The sequence below is a fragment of the Rissa tridactyla genome, chromosome W (assembly GCF_028500815.1).
Source record: "Rissa tridactyla isolate bRisTri1 chromosome W, bRisTri1.patW.cur.20221130, whole genome shotgun sequence".
NCBI lineage: Eukaryota > Metazoa > Chordata > Aves > Charadriiformes > Laridae > Rissa > Rissa tridactyla.
In genome coordinates this window covers 17,682,679-17,700,281 of record NC_071496.1, presented here as the reverse complement: position 1 = coordinate 17,700,281, position 17,603 = coordinate 17,682,679, and the positions used below count along the sequence as shown (strand labels likewise).

The window sequence follows — 17,603 nt, the reverse complement described above, 5'->3', positions numbered from 1 at the left end:
ATAAGCTGCAGGTGACCTTTCCAAAACAAGTCCCATCTTTCTCCTGTGAACTGTGTTTTTTGGAATTGGCGGAAACCTCCTTATCAACATTGAATTAATACACAGATGCAAAATGCTTGTTCCATATATTTTTTCTGTGGTCCTGCTTTAAGGAGCAGATACATTTTAATTGCCTTACTTGTATACAGAATTTATTTATTTATTTATTTATTTACTATACATCTGACATTACAGTGCTATAAAAGTGAGTAGTTTATAGTGGGTGGCAATCTTTTATGGTGCAAGATTGGTCGCAAACCCCCTTTTATTGCAAATGCTGGCCATAGATTTTAGTTTTGGGTTTACCACCTTGTTGATTCCCTTTGCTTTCACCTCAACTTTCCTGCTGTTGGTAGTTGGCTGTCAGTGCAGCTCTACATCATTGTTGGTTTTCAAAATCATCTGAGGAAAGAGTGTGTTTTGTTTCATTTGGACATGAGGAATCATAGTACACATACATTGGCAAGGGATTAAAGAAGTTAGAGTCTAAATGTCAAATATGAAGATTTTCTCCTGAGCAGAAAATCACCAGCTGTCCAGTAGGACAGCCACATAAAAAGCATTCAAGTACGAGCAATCTGGCTAAACCATTTACAGAGAATTTAAAATGTTTTCTGAACCGAAAAGTGTACTGGATAGTCAGAGAGCTGAGCCATCCCCAGGTGAACTTAGAAACATCCAACCCAAATATGAAAAGGAGAGTTAGCTTCCAAAATAAATTATTAGGAGTAGACATTTGTAGTAGACAAAGCCAAATATGTTTTCCCTCTTCTGCTTTTATATCAACAGATGATGGAAGTTACTTAGTTTATACTGAAAATGTTGGAATGTGATAGTCAAGCAGAGTTTGTCACACCTGTGTTATACTTTCCTGGTTGTCTAGACATTCCAGCTTCTGTTCATTCCTGTGGATCTGAATCCATCGCCTGTGCTTAATACTTATGTCTGTTGAAAAAAGTAAATACTCCTCCAAATGGTGTGTCATGTACATGCTCTTCTAACTTCAAACAGGCCTTTAATTCTCTTGGGTTATGTGAAGTATGTTGGTGTCAAGATAGAAAGATTACTTTCAAGGAACCAAGTGTTCGTTCTCTGAGATTTTTTAAATGGACCTACCCATACATCTCCTGCTGTTTTCAACTACATCAGTGAGGAAGTGTGTATTTCTGACTATGGTACCACAAGCTTTTCAAACATATCTGTGAAAGATGCTATCTAATTTGCTGTAATGATTGTCCATTTATATTTCCTTCTTTGTTGCAATATGGCTTGCAACAGCTAACTCAATTTCCTTCTCTTAAAAATGAATCTTATTCCATCTTCAAAAAGATGAATTTATTCTTTGTACTTGAAACACTGTTACCACAGTTCACTCCTCTTTTCCATACCTCACTCATCTGTCATCTTTCCAAAGCTTCAGAACTCTCAAGAGAGTACAGTGCACGTTAGATGTGAGAAGAGTGCTATCTTAGTAAGATTGACCTGATCAGGAAAATTCCTTTCTTCTTTTCTTCTCCTCCCCTTTCACCTGAAATGACTCCTTCAGGAAACAACAAATCCTTCTGTAGCTCAGTGGATCAAAGTACTGTATTGCTGGATCTTAATCACATATGAATGGCTCCAGAAGGGATCAGAGGCCAAAACCAGTGCCAGCATCCATAGAGAAAACATGTAAACCTCTATTTGGTCATTCAGTGAACCATGTCACTCTAGGCTTGACCTCCACTTCTTTGCACAAACTTCCTTCTGAAGGAAGTCCTAAATATATAAATGCTAGTAATTATGCGTAAAGGGATTCTTTTCTTTATTATTCTGTTTGATGTCCCTCTACTAATTTTTCTCCTCACAGTTTCCTGCTTCTGAATATCCTCATCTCTAAGTACAAGCCAGGATTCAAAATGTTCCAGATTTATCCGTCTCAGATACAGGCATGGTCTATATCACTGCAGTATCAGTGTCTTGCAATCTGTAGTGTTTTTAAAAGAATAATAAAAAATCCCACAAACCGCTGTTAGCTGTGAGAGGTGTTGTTGCCCTCTTCTCTCCCCTCTGGTTTTGGAAGGGTGGCTGTTGTGAGGTTAGTATCGTGTGGCCAAGCCCAGTGCACTATGGAGAGGTCTGAACAGTAGCTGTTTCTACCAATAGAAAGAAATAGCCTTAATATATGTTTGAATGGGCAATGACTAATTAAAGTAAATAGTACTATTCCCTCACAAAGAATGCTTATAAGAAGGAATCTAAAAGCTTTTTGAATTGTGCCTGTCCAAACAATGTTATTTCCAGCAGACAACTCCTGTTTTACTCTCTCTCCCTTCTCCTCACTTTTCCATGCAGTCGATCATTCACTAGTTCAGTTAGCACAGGTGTGTGTTCACAAATGAACTTGAGTCTAACTTGCAGTGGTAAAAATGTACTATGCACAAGTATGTGCCAAAGTATAAGACCATAGATGTTTTTTCTTTCTATAAAATGGGTTTCTGTTGCACTGGATGTGTACATATCTCCACTGATTGGGACTAGTGACAGATGAACTGTTCGTGAAAAAAAATTACTTGAAATGCTTTTACTTCTTTATAGTCCATCAAGATGTTGGGTGTGCTTAATGAGGTATTAGATATGACGTTAACAAGACATACCTCTGTATTTATCCTCTTGCTTCAGTTAGACATTTTTGCAGCCATTTTAATGATAATGTCACTTTTCCTTTTTATATGATACAAATTGAGATGATGTTCTTGCCTCTAGACTAACATGTCATTGATGTCTCCAGTATAGCTAAAGTGCAATCCTGTATCTTTCTTATACTGTTGTATCAAGCATGAGTAAATTACATAACTGATAAACTTACTGTCATCTCTGAATGTTAGTGAAAAGAAGATAATGAGTTGTGTGTCATCCAGGATATTTGTGCACAAACATGAGTGTTGTGGTTTTTTGAGTTATCTGTCTGTTACTGTCATGTTTTAAAATGTCATCCAATGAAGAAGGAAAACCAAATGAATTAACTGATCAATAATATACTGTGAATAATGAAAAGCAAATAATTGAACTGTTCATGTTTACCCTTTAGGTTAGAAAATTCATTGTGCAAAGTAAATGACTGAGTGTGTTCACAGAAATAAGGATTGGTTTATATGTGACATGTGACCTGTGACAGGCTATATTAGTAGAACAATATATCTTCAAAAATAATTTCATTGGCTTTTTATCTTCATATACTCTATCCATAAATAGAGACAAGGCTAAAAAGGAAGGAACTTAGTGTTTTCACTAATACTTCTGGTAATATTCATAACATTTGCATATGTTAACCTTTAGTACAAAATGGAATATACAAATCCTACTAGAAACATTATAGTGTTGCATGTGTTTTGTATGAAATAAGCAGAACTGCTCTCTCCCCTCTCCCAAGAATAGCTGAAGATCCAATCAGACCACCAGCCAGTAGATTTTTTTTAATAGGATCCGGTAGTACTTGTTTGTCCTGTATTTGTCTTTAATCTAAACCCAGCTGATTGCATTTATACCTTTATTTTACTGATAGCTGCTGTTGATGCATTTTAACTCTTATTAAGGGAACAAATGAATAATTTTTTGTTTCCCAAGACAAATGTTCACCTTGATATTTTGAGCATTGTCCACTTTTCAGTGTGCTCTACTTCAAGCACCCTCAAGTCCATTTGCAGATTTGTGCCTTCTAGATGGCAAACATCAAGCTGATACACTACCAGCTGGGCTGTATTTTTTTTAAAATATGATGTCATTTCTGCTATGATGGATAAGACATCTTTAGAAGCAGGATGTTTTATTGCTTGTCATCTAAAGCCGTTTTATGTGGTTGATCTCTTCACACCTCTCTCTACTTCCCCTCTCCAATTCCTGCTGCACTGCCTGTAATCTGACTGACATGATGATGACACTGTCCTTTCTATTCATCTGTCTACAACTGGGCTTATAAAACAGCATGGCTGGTGGCACTCTTCACTGGATGTTGAGTACAACGTGCAAATACTTATTTATTCAAAGTCTGAGAATTTGATTCTTCTCCAAAACATTTTTGCAGTAGGCAGCGTAGTACCTTTTACAGCTTTTCTGGACCAATATATAAAACATTTTATTTGTTGTATTGATTTTAAAAAAAACCCCACTATTATTAGTGCTTCATCTTGTAATGAGGTCATTTCTTTTTTGAGAGGACAATTGTAAATGTTCCATTAGCAAGAATTCAAATTTTAGCTATTACCACGTAGACGACTTCTTGGTTTAAGTCACTAAAGCAACGTACCGTTAGTACACTGATTCATTATAAACCAATAGTAACATTTTCCAGTTATGGAAGCAAACATTAAACATTACTTTGCAAAATCAAATCTGTTCAGTAACCCTGGCGTGATCTATCTGCCTGTATTTATAGGACCACGCTAAACATTTAGATCTAAAATGCTATTGAACATATTTTAGCTGTGGTGTTTTTTTATATATTCAACTCCACGACCTCCTTGCAATGGTTTCTTCTTTTTCTTTGAAATATCAATGTAAATCAATGTAAAGTTGAAAACTGAGTCCCTGAGCTGGAGATTGAGGAATATTAAGTAGTCTGTTGCTAGTTATCCCTTTCTCATGCCATCCACTGTCTAAAAGGCATAACAAAATTGTAATACTAAATTTAACTGGAAGCGTCAGGTGTAAAGCCACAATATAGTGCTACTTTCAGACTACAGAAAAATAGCAACTCAGATTTATTTTAAGTGCTTGTAGCTGAAAGATGTTCTATCAATTGTTTTATCATCTTTGTGCTACTTTGGAGCTGCACAGGCTGTGGCGAAATAACACTAGATTATGGAATCATAGAATCATAGAATTGTCTAGATTGGAAGGGACCTTTCAGATCATCGAGTCCAATCCTCAACCTAACACTGACAAAACCATCACTAAACCATGTTGCTAAGCACTACGTCTACCCGTCTTTTCAATACCTCATGGGATGGTGATTCCACCACTTCCCTGGGCAGGCTGTTCCAGTGTTTGATAACCCTTTTGGTATAGAAATTTTTCCTAATATCCAATCTAAACCTCCCCTGGCACAACTTGAGGCCATTTCCTCTTGTCGTATCGCTTGTTACTTGGGAGAAGAGACTGACTCCCACCTCTCTACAGCCTCCTTTGAGGTAGTTGTAGAGAGTGATAAGGTCTCCCCTCAGCCTCCTTTTCTCCAGGCTAAACAAGCCCAGCTCCCTCAGCCACTCCTCATGAGAATTATTCTCCAGACCTCTCGCCAGCTTTGTTGCCCTTCTCTGGACTTGCTCCAGAATCTCAATGTCTTTCTTGAAGGAAGGGACACAAAATTGGACACAGTACTCGAGGTGGGGCCTCACCAGTGCCGAGTACAGGGGGACGATCACTTCCCTAGTCCTACTCACCACATTGTTCCTGATACAGGCCAGGATGCTGTTGGCCTTCTTGGCCACCTGGGCACACTGCTGGCTCATATTCAGCCGGCAGTCAACCATCACCCCCAGGTCCTTTTTCTGCCAGGCAACTCTCCAGCCACTCTTCCCCAAGCTTGTAGCACCGCATGGGGTTGTTGTGACCCAGGTGCAGGACCCGGCACTTGGCCTTGTTGAATTGCATACCATTGACCTTGGCCCATCGATCCAGTCTGTCCAGATCCCTCTGCAGAGCCATCCTACATTCCCACCTAACTTGGTGTCATCTGCAAACTTACTAAGGGTACACTCAATCCCCTCATCCAGATCATTGATAAAGATATTAATGAGAACAGGCCCTAATACTGAGCCCAGTGAGAGTGACCAGTCACCAACTGGATTTAATTCCACTCACCACCACTCTCCGGGCCTGGCCCTCCAGACAGTTTTTTACCCAGCAAAGAGTACTTCTGTCCAAGCCATGAGCAGCCAGTTTCTCCAGGAGGATGCTGTGGGAAATGGTGTCAAAGGCCTTACTAAAGTCCAGGTAAACAACATCCACAGCCACTAAGCAGGCCACCTTGTCATAGAAGGAGATCAGTTTAGTCAAGCAGAACCTGCCTTTCCTGAACCCATGCTGACTGTGTCTGATCACCTGATTGTTCTTCATGTGCTGCATAATAGCATCCTATACCATACATCTTGGCATAGAAATAGCAGAATAGTTTAATAATATTAAACCTCTCAATTACTGACCTACAAATTACTATTTGTTCTTGATGAGTTTCTCATTCAAGTAACCCTCAACCTCATAAAATACTAGACTCGTACTGAAACCTATGCTTTATAATGCCAATTTTTTTTCACTGTTAACTTCTATCAAGTTTAAAAATAATGCTTTAAAAGAATCAATTTCATGGTGAATGTATCTTGTCAAACAAGTCATTTAAACAAAATCTTACTTGTGTGTTGCAGAACATTTTACAAGCCTGTGTTTCAGACAGGATAATTGTTTTTTTCCTATATGTGAGTTTGGGACTTAAACTCATTAACTTCAATATACAGAACCTTTCCTGGCCTGGTACTTAGTTAAGATCTTTATAGCTGTAGTCATATTTAATAGTTCATTATAAAGAAGTGGTAAAATGGTGCAAATTTTAATTACATTCTCAAAAAGCTAGTGATACACTTTAACCTTTTAGTTTGCCACTAGTGGTCAGCAAACTTATCAGATGGTGATTTCTAATGTAAAGAAAACTCAATTAGTAATTGCAAATGTGTGTAATTGAGACTTATGTGGAGCACTGAACCCCAAAATTTAAAGAGGTTATTATACCTTTGTGTCGTGGTTTAGCCTCAGACGGCAACAAAGAGCCACGTGCCGCTCGCTCGTGCCTTCCTAATACAGGAAGAATCATAAGAAAAGGCAAGACTCTTGGGTTGAGACAAAGGCAGTTTAACAGAACAGCAAAGGGAACAGGCAAACAACAACAACAACAACACGGATAGGGGAATATACAAACGCGATTACAGAACCGCCGCTCCCCCGCCGCTCGACGGCAGGACCCAGGCCGCCCCAGCCCGCTTTTAAGCAGCAACTTCCTGCCCCCTCCCCCGGCAGCTCAGGGTGGGCGTGGCTCACATGGCATGGAATACCAGGAAAAGTTAACCCTATCCCCACCGGAACCAGGACATTATCCACCCCTTATTCCATACCATCTATGCCATGCCCAGCAGGTTCCAATGAATTGCCACCACTTTCCCCTGTTATATATATATATATATATATACACACACATATAATGCCCTTAGTTTATGGGTCATCCTCCAAAGTGTCCGTTGAGTTCTTTTAATCCACGGCTTTGGGCTCCATCTGTTAGAACAGTCTCTCAGGGCAGGTGAGATGCTGGGTGGTGCTGGTCTGTTGCATGCTGTATTTTTTCGGAGCTTGTGACTGGTGCACCTGGTGTGGCTCATGCACGCAGTCCGTGGGCTGAAGATGTAGATCTTGAGGAAACTGCTGGGCGCCGGCTGCTGAGATCAGTTCTTATCCCATCATCCCTGTGCCTTACTTGTAGTACAACTGATAGCAATTATAGCAATGAGGACATACAGTGACAGTGTTACTTAGCAATTAACAGCACACAATCTGATTCATTGGCTATTCTCACCCAAAATCAGATCTCCATGAGGTACACATCGGACTTCCCCATCCTTCCGCATCACCCACCAAGTGCACCCAGGTCCTTGGGCAAAAGCAATCCCACGGATGGGTTTGCCTTTGCCTGAGGCAGGACTAACCCAGACTGTCTTCCCTAGCATATTCTTCATGTGCACTACGGGGACTTTATCCCCTTCTACAGTACGTGGAAATTTTGATTGGGCAGGGCCAGCCCGATTGTTAGATCCCCTGGTGTTAACTAGCCAGGTAGCTTTTGCTAAATGCGTATCCCAATGTTTGAAAGTCCCACCACCCATTGCTCTCAGTGTAGTTTTTAACAGTCCATTGTATCGTTCAATCTTCCCAGAGGCTGGGGCGTGATAGGGGATGTGATATACCCACTCGATACCATGCTCTTTGGCCCAGGTGTCTATGAGGCTGTTTCGGAAATGAGTCCCGTTGTCCGACTCAATTCTCTCTGGGGTACCATGTCGCCACAGGACTTGCTTTTCAAGGCCCAGGATAGTGTTCCGGGCAGTGGCATGGGGCACAGGGTATGTTTCCAGCCATCCGGTGGTTGCTTCCACCATTGTGAGCACATAGCGCTTGCCTTGACGGGTTTGTGGCAGTGTGATATAATCAATCTGCCAGGCCTCCCCATATTTGTATTTCAGCCATCGCCCTCCATACCAAAGAGGCTTCAAACGCTTGGCTTGTTTGATCGCAGCGCATGTCTCACATTCATGGATGACCTGTGCAATAGTGTCCATGGTCAAGTCCACCCCTCGGTCACGAGCCCATCTATATGTCGCATCTCTCCCTTGATGGCCTGAGGAGTCATGGGCCCACCGAGCTATGAATAGTTCACCCCTATGTTGCCAGTCCAGATCCACCTGAGCCACTTCAATCCTAGCGGCCCGATCCACCTGCTGGTTGTTCTGATGTTCCTCCGTGGCCCGATTCTTTGGTACGTGGGCATCTACATGGCGTACTTTCACAACCAGATTCTCTATCCGGGCAGCAATATCTTGCCATAGGTCAGCAGCCCAGATGGGTTTGCCTCTGCGCTGCCAGTTGCCCTGCTTCCACTGCTGTAACCACCCCCACAGAGCATTTGCCACCATCCATGAGTCAGTGTAGAGATAAAGGACTGGCCATTTTTCTCACTCAGCAATGTCCAAAGCCAGCTGAATGGCTTTCACCTCTGCAAACTGGCTCGATTCACCCTGTCCCTCACTGGCTTCTGCAACCCGTCGTGTAGGACTCCACACAGCAGCCTTCCACTTTCGATGCTTTCCCACAATACGGCAGGACCCATCAGTGAACAGGGCATATTTCTTCTCATTTTCTGGCAGTTTATTATATGGTGGGGCCTCTTCTGCACGCGTCACCTCCTCCTCTGGTGACATTCCGAAATCCTTGCCTTCTGGCCAGTCCATGATCACTTCCAGAATTCCTGGGCGACTGGGGTTTCCCATTCGAGTTCGCTGTGTGATCAGTGCAATCCACTTACTCCATGTAGCATCGGTTGCATGATGTGTGGTGGGGACCCTTTCTTTGAACATCCAGCCCAGCACCGGCAGTCGAGGTGCTAAGAGGAGCTGTGCTTCTGTACCAACCACTTCCGAAGCAGCTCGAACCCCTTCATATGCTGCCAATATCTCTTTTTCTGTTGGAGTGTAGCGGGCTTCGGATCCTCTGTATCCCCGACTCCAAAACCCTAGGGGTCGACCTCGAGTCTCCCCTGGTGCTTTCTGCCAGAGTCTCCAGGTAGGGCCGTTCTCCCCGGCTGCAGTGTAGAGCACATTTTTAACATCTTGTCCTGCCCGGACTGGCCCCAGGGCCACTGCATGGACTATTTCCTGTTTGATTTGTTCAAAAGCTTGTCGTTGCTCAGGACCCCATTTAAAATCATTCTTCTTCCGGGTTACTTGATGCAGAGGGCTTACAATTAGACTGTAATCTGGGATATGCATCCTCCAAAAACCCACAATACCTAAGAAAGCCTGTGTTTCCTTTTTACTAGTTGGTGGAGACATAGCTGCTATTTTGTTGATCACATCCATTGGAATCTGATGGCGTCCATCTTGCCATTTTATTCCTAAAAACTGGATCTCCTGCGCAGGTCCCTTGACCTTACTTCGCTTTATAGCAAAACCAGCGTTCAGAAGGATTTCGACTATTTTACTCCCTTTCTCAAAAACTTCTTCTGCTGTGTTTCCCCATACAATGATGTCATCAATGTACTGCAGATGTTCTGGAGCTTCACCCTGTTCCAGTGCAGTCTGGATCAGTCCATGGCAAATGGTGGGGCTGTGTTTCCACCCCTGGGGCAGTCGATTCCAGGTGTATTGGATGCCCCTCCAAGCAAAAGCAAACTGTGGCCTGCACTCTGCTGCCAAAGGGATTGAGAAGAATGCATTCGCTATATCAATTGTGGCATACCACTTGGCTGCCTTGGACTCCAGTTCGTACTGGAGTTCTAGCATGTCCGGCACAGCAGCACTCAGCGGTGGCGTGACTTCATTCAGACCATGATAGTCTACAGTTAGCCTCCACTCTCCATTAGATTTTCGCACCGGCCATATGGGACTGTTAAAGGGTGAGCGAGTCTTGCTGATCACTCCTTGAACCTCTAGTTGACGAATCAGCTCATGGATGGGAATCAGAGAGTCTCGGTTAGTGCGATACTGCCGCCGATGGACCGTTGTGGTAGCAATCGGCACCTGTTGTTCTTTGACCCTCAACAACCCCACAACAGAAGAATCCTCCGAGAGACCAGGCAAGGCAGACAACTGTTTAACTTCCTCTGTCTCCAAAGCAGCTATGCCAAAGGCCCACCGGTACCCTTTTGGGTCCTTAAAATACCCTCTCCTGAGGTAATCTATACCAAGGATGCATGGAGCCTCTGGGCCAGTCACAATGGGATGCTTTTGCCACTCATTCCCAGTTAGGCTCACTTCTGCCTCCAGTACAGTCAACTCTTGGGATCTCCCTGTCACCCCAGAAATACAAATGGGTTCTGCCCCTCTATAGCTTGATGGTATTAAAGTACACTGTGCACCCGTGTCCACTAGAGCCTTATACTCCTGTGGGTCTGATGTGCCAGGCCATCGAATCCACACCGTCCAATAAACCCGGTTGTCCCTTTCCTCCACCTGGCCGGAGGCAGGGCCCCCCTAATACTGGTCATAGTATCCATTACTCACTTCTTGCATAAATGACTTGGAAGTTCCTTCAAGAGGATCAGAAGCAAGATCAGGCCTTCTGCTTTGTCTGGGGAACGGCCCACTGGAAACTGGGGCAGCACTTTTCCTGGAGGGATCCCCTTTTGTGGTTGTCCTTCCTTGCAACTCCTGTACCCGTGTCCGCAGGGTCGAAGTAGGTTGTCCATCCCACTTCCTCATGTCCTCTCCGTGGTCATGCAGGTAGAACCACAGGGTGCCTCGTGGTGTGTACCCTCTGTGCTCTCTCTCTCTTGAGTGGGGAAATGCCTGCTTCTAATAGCTGAGATGCTGGCCCGTGCAGGTGGGGAGTAGAACATATTCTCTTCAAGTTGCTGGACCTTCCGCGACAGTTTCTCCACAGTTGAGACAAGGGGGGAAGAGAGACTTTCTTCATATCGCCGGAGCCGGCCAGCCACCTCATCCACCATTGGTCCCTCTTCACCTTTCCATTCCATTACTGCCAGGGAGTTGGCATATGACGATGGTGCGCTCCGTACAAACTTCTGCCACATGGGCCTTGTGCATTGCACCTCATCAGGGTCTGTGGGTAAGTCTGCATTGTCCAAGTCATAATAAATCATCTCCCACACGGCTAATTCTCTCAGGTACTGGATACCTCTTTCCATGGTAGTCCACTTGCTTGGGTGACATACAACATCCTCACTGAAGGGGTACCTCTCCCTCACGCCTGACAGGAGTCGTTTCCAGAGGCTGAGGGCTTGGGTCTTTTTCCCGATCGCCTTGTCAATGCCGCCTTCCCTAGACAGGGATCCCAGCTGCCTGGCCTCCCTACCCTCTAATTCCAGGCTACTGGCCCCATTATCCCAGCACCGGAGCAGCCAGGTGACAATGTGCTCGCCTGAAAGTTGGCTAAAATCTTTTCGCATATCCCGCAGCTCACTCAAGGATAGGGATCGAGTAATTATCTCTGGTTCTGCCTCTTCCTCCTGCTCTCGTGATGGCCCTGGTTCATCATCATCTCTTACTAAGCGAACTGATTTCTTTGTGTACTTCTTCTTTTGTATGGGGGCAACTGATACCGGCACGGGTTGGTTCCCTGGTTCAGTGGCAGTGGCTGCTTTGGGGGTTGGAGTAACTGCAGTGGCTACCACGGGGGTTGCAGTAGCCGCAGTGTCTGCCGCAGGGGCTGCAGCAGCCGCAGGGGCCGCCGCAGGGGCCGCCGGTCTGGTTTCCATCTCTTCCCCCTGAGGGTGCTGCATAATTCTGAGCAGTGCCTGGTAGATACTGGCCAGGGCCCAGCACAGCGCGGTGAGTTGTGCCTCTCTAGAATAGCCACAGCATTTTCCCTTCAAATATTCTACCATTTTATCAGGGTCCTGTAATTGTTCAGGGGTGAAATCCCAGACCATTGGAGGTGAGTAGTTCTCTAGGTACCTGCCCATGTTCTCCCACATGCTGTGCCACCCCTGACTATCCAGCCTCGGAGCAGATCTCCGGGTGGTAGTCTTAAATAGTCGCTTAACCCTAAACAAGACCTGGAACGTATTCAGGAGACATAGCACTAGGAACACACTGGTTTGAGTATCCCAAGGATATTCAAAATTCTCAAAAGCTGTCATACCTGACCCGAAGGAGAAAAGGGAGGCAAAAGGGCTGGGGAAATTATTAACAAATTCTGAGAGACGGTGTCCAATGTACGGACAGGACAGCAAAACCACATAAACACCCCAAAATAGCCGTCTGAACAGTGATGTTATCATATCATAAACAGATATCGCACAGGACAGCAGAATGATAATCCTCATCCCTCTTCCAGACATGGTAAACAGCATCGCAGGGAGTACATAAGCCATATAGGAATTTATATAACACAGCCATGAGAACAAACCAAGCAACATGATGACCAGTGACTACTTACCTAATAAAATAAATGCATACAAAAAAAAAACCAAAACCGTTTTTTCCACGTTCTAGTTGGATTCTGTCGTTATCTCAACCCTTCGAGCCCCACGTTGGGCGCCAAAAAGGACTGTCGTGGTTTAGCCTCAAACGGCAACAAAGAACCACGTGCCGCTCGCTCGTGCCTTCCTAATACAGGAAGAATCGTAAGAAAAGGCAAGACTCTTGGGTTGAGACAAAGGCAGTTTAACAGAACAGCAAAGGGAACAGGCAACCAACAACAACAACAACAACCACCACCGCCACAACAACAACAACAACAACAACCACCGCCACAACAACAACAACAACCACAACAACAACCACAACAACAACCACAACAACAACCACGATTACAGAACCGCCGCTCCCCCGCCGCTCGCCAGCAGGACACGGGCCGCCCCAGCCCGCTTTTAAGCAGCAACTTCCTGCCCCCTCCCCCGGCAGCTCAGGGTGGGCGTGGCTCACATGGCATGGAATACCAGGAAAAGTTAACCCTATCCCCACCGGAACCAGGACACTTTGTTAGACCACAATTTTAATCAGGTAGGTTATTCTGTAAGGTGAATGGAGAGAAGAGCGCTTAGAAAAATCTGTTTCACTAAGATGTTTTAGTCAAATGGTATTAATCTTCTCATCTGCTTAAAAAGTTAATGTCATCTATATATTTGCTATATATGATTTCCTTTACAGTGAGAAGCTTACCCAAGGTGTAACACTATGACCTGTTGGTAAAACTGCAAGTCAGATTCAGAGGAAGAGGGAAGAAGCTGCCTGTTAGCCTGCAGAACCCACGTTTCCCTTTCTGCTGGAATCACTTGAGAAATGCCTGCTTTTGTTTTTCCTTGATATAATCATGAGAATTGGGGCATCACCATGACACAAACTTCCTGCCTTTTGGTGCTTTTCTTCAGAAGAAATTTGGCTTTTCAGTGACACTGTAAAGGCACTCCGCAGTCTAGGCATACAAGGGCAATCAATTCACTTATTCACAGTAACAATAGCTTTATTACAGATCCTGTTTTAGGCATCTTCACTATTATTAGTAGTAGCTCTCCTTCAAGGAGACCATAAGTTTTATAGATGCTGGCTGTCTGTCCTATAATTTGGGCATTCTTTGAAGAGGAGTGTGGTTTCTTTGTGTATGGGGTTTTTTTATGTGAAGGTTGATATCCTGAGATATCAGTGTGATCTTTCTTCTTTTACATGTATGCAACTCTTGATCTAGTGCCTATTATTTCATCTTTTCCTTGAAGTGTGGGTCAGGATAATGTAGGGCAAGTGGTATCTTGGTGCGGTGAGTGAAGAATATTCATTACTCTTTTGCTTGTCCCTTCCTATGGGGCCATTTACTAAAAGACTTCTCAAACAGGTAGAACTCCCTACTACAATTTATGGTAATGGAAGGAATAATGCTTGGAGCTTGGAAAAAGAGAGATTCTAGCCTATTACCTTTAAGTCAAAAGAACCTGTGAGTTTGGAAGCACTGGTGCTTCCAGAGGCCTGGACCTAGAAAACACAAAGTACAGATTTGCCTCCACTAACTGCATTGTCAGAAACAGTTCCCACAGAAGTCCCTGGCACTGGAGGAACTGGGGTGTCACAGAGCCCATGGTGTCCTGGGAGTCAGGAACTGAAGCTGGTGGTGCCAAGGTCTCTGGGAGCACTTTTTGCTTCAGAAATATTGTACATTAGCTTTTTCCAAAAAGGATTTATTTCACAGTTTCTGCCTTTGAACCAGAAATGGTTAATTGCAGCTAGTTATGGGCTTCTGTTGCCTCTGTGCAGAGCCTGCATAACAAATACTCCCATCAGCAAAGGACCTGAAGGGAGGTTGAAACCATCCTACATTTATACACTCTGCTCTGTACCTGATATGGAACAAGTGGAATAGGCACGACTGCTGTCTGATCTTCTGTGCATGAGAGCACACATCTTGGAGAACCACAGCTACTGCTGAATAAATGGCTTTTCTTTTTTGTTCATACTGGCTTGGAATGGTTTCACCAGTGTAAATGTGGGGGACCAACCACAAAGCCCTTAGAAATCTTATTCTTTGCTGTTGATACAAGAATACATGTCCATAAAGTGTTTTCGTGCTTTGCAGACGTGGACACAGTATACAGATGTTATTTTTTCAAGTACTAGATTTATATACATGTTCAGGCAAACACAGGTGAATCATCACATATGCACCTTTCCAGAAAATACTGTTTAACTGTTATCTGAACAGAAAGCATGCCATTTGCAGAAGGGATGTCATAATAAGGATTGATCTTTGGACTTGTCATTATTCTAAAGGTTATTTTGACATTCAACAGGTAAACTTGAGGGGGGGTGGGTGGGGTGTTTAAAAATCAGCACTTGTGTACCTGTGTCTCAGGTTTTGTTATTAGTTGAAGCCACAATCTGTATTTAAAGCTAGCATGTTTTGCTGCTGAAATCAGTATACTCTGTTCTTAGTATTGTATTCTGAAGTAAACCATTAATATCTGCAGTCTACGTTTTTTAAAAAAAAAGCTACAAAAACTCTGAAAGGCTCTGAAAGATATCTGCCTAAAGGTCTTGAGTGTCAAATTTCTACTAGTTTGTATTCCTTAAGTTATTTAACTGAAGATGTAGCAAAAACCCAAATCTGAGTGAGAGAGGGTAGAAAGGAGATGAGTGGTGGTATAGTAAAAGCTTTTGATAGGTTTCTTGTAAAATTTTCTTTGGATATGCTCTTTTTTTTACATATTTGGGCAATGATAGCAATTTAAGCAAATTATCCTATGTTTAAATTGATCTTAAATTCAATCAGTTATTTCAGGATATCTTAAGAATATATTTGGATATGATAAGAATAAACGTGTAGAAAATTGTCCTTATATGCAGTAAATTGGCATTTTTGCATCTATGTAGTATGTGGGAAAAAAGTGATTTATAGATGTCCTCCAAATATCTGACTGTAACCAGGGCTAATTTTCAGTATTACTAACACTTTAACTGTAAGTATGTAGCTGTCAGACTATATGTGTTGCAACCCAAAGTACTTAGGAAAAACACAGTGGGTAAGAGAGGAAGCAATAGGAGCAGTAACTTAAAGGGTTAGTTGTGGAGTGAAAATGTACAGTCCAATACAGAGAAATTACAGGTTAATACTGCATTTGAAAGTCTGTTATCTGATTTCCACTTCTCTCCTGATTAATTCTTTGGAATAAATTAAAAAATTAAAGCTGTAGATATTGAAGGAAAATGTTTCTTTTTTTTACTGTGCTTTCATTGCATGCTTTCTTGTACAATGCTGCCTTCTCTGTTCTTGTTGTTTCACTCGTCACTCAAGAAGGGATGCTCGCTTTGGGGGTTGGATATTGTGAGCCTCTGTCTTGGTTGTCCAGCCCAGCACTGGTTCTATGAGTCTTCATCTGGAATTCTGGTTTTCTCTATATAGATATGCTGCTACAATTCTCATGTTATCTATATATCTTCCAGTTGTAGGAAAAGCACATGCTTATATAAACAGAATATGCTGGGTGAATGAGACATGGAAGGCAAGCTATAGGTGTATGTTTTTGGCAATTACCTGATTCTTACTATTTCTTTTGAACAAATTAACAGAATGTAACCAAAGAAATCTAATATGCCATAGTATATTGTTGCATGGTAAAGACTTGCATGAAAACAACTGATAGATGTTAGTAGTGCCTCAAAGTCTGTCTTTGCTTTCATCCACATACATGCAAATCTCAGTGGTATATTTGCACCCTCAGCAGTTTTCTGTTCTCATTCTCATCAGTCTTATTTGTTCCACGCCCATCATACATGACTTTACATATATGTATAAAAAATACTTATCCATTTAAAAAATCTTCCACTGTCTCCATCCTGATAGATTATGCAATATTTCATATTTTACAGTAAGCACCCCTCTGTATTCTTCTTCCAGTTCTCTAGCTCACTCCCATTTTTCTTGTCTCACGCTTGCATTTGACAGTACTGCATGCTCTCTCTAATGGCGTGTCTATGTTCATTTGACGGGCATCCTATGTCTTCATTCAGAACAGTTAGGAATCTTCTATAAAATACATTTCTTTCAGCAGTCACTTGCAATCTGAAAAGGGTAGTGTCTTGTGGCCACTGAAGATAGCATCTGTTCCACAAACCACTGTGTAAATTATTTTGTGGAATATGTGTATAAGTGACTGTATTCCTCTTTGTAAAGACTTACGAGCCAAAAATATTGTCCAGGTCTATTATAAAGCTAAGTACAAAACTAAGTTGGAAGTGTTTCAGATAATCTTTTGTAAAAAGCAAAATTAAAGAATAAATAAATTGGAAAGCTGTACAAGCTAGAAATACTAATTTGTAAAGCATTCACCACTAGCTGTGAGGAGTTGTACAAAAAGACTTCTGATAGTTTTGAAATCTTGTCTGGAGAAATTGGTTACCCTACCACCACACAGAAATACTGAAGAAGACAGTCTTGAGTTTTCTTTTGGATTTACTTCATCAGGTCATACTTTAAAACCCCCACAAAAGCAGCTCATTTACATAATTATGATTATCATAACATGTATTTAATAGATTGTCCTGGTCTGAGGTAAAACAGAACCAATTTTCTTTTCAGTAATTTTACTTTGCAGCTAAGCTTCTTCTAACTAAACTCTGTGAAAACTAACACCATATTGTGCAGAAACTGTTTGCTCTCAGAGAGATAAGACCAAGGAATGGTATGCAGAGAGGTCCTTGCTTATACTTATTGCTATAACAACTAAGGTCAGCTAACTTTATTATTTGCCCTGTTGGAGGGTCGGAAATGGAAAAGCGTAGAGGGGTCACACCTGTGGGGAGGAGCGGACAGGACAGGTGACC

The 17,603-nt window shown here is 42.7% G+C and overlaps 1 protein-coding gene across 1 annotated transcript in view; it reads left to right on the top strand.

Annotated features, from left to right (window-relative positions):
- The window catches only part of LOC128901897 (ADP-ribosylation factor-like protein 15), a 160,995-nt gene that overhangs the window by 124,769 nt on the left and 18,623 nt on the right, over positions 1 to 17,603 (top strand). The gene's annotated exons all lie outside the window — the stretch shown is intronic.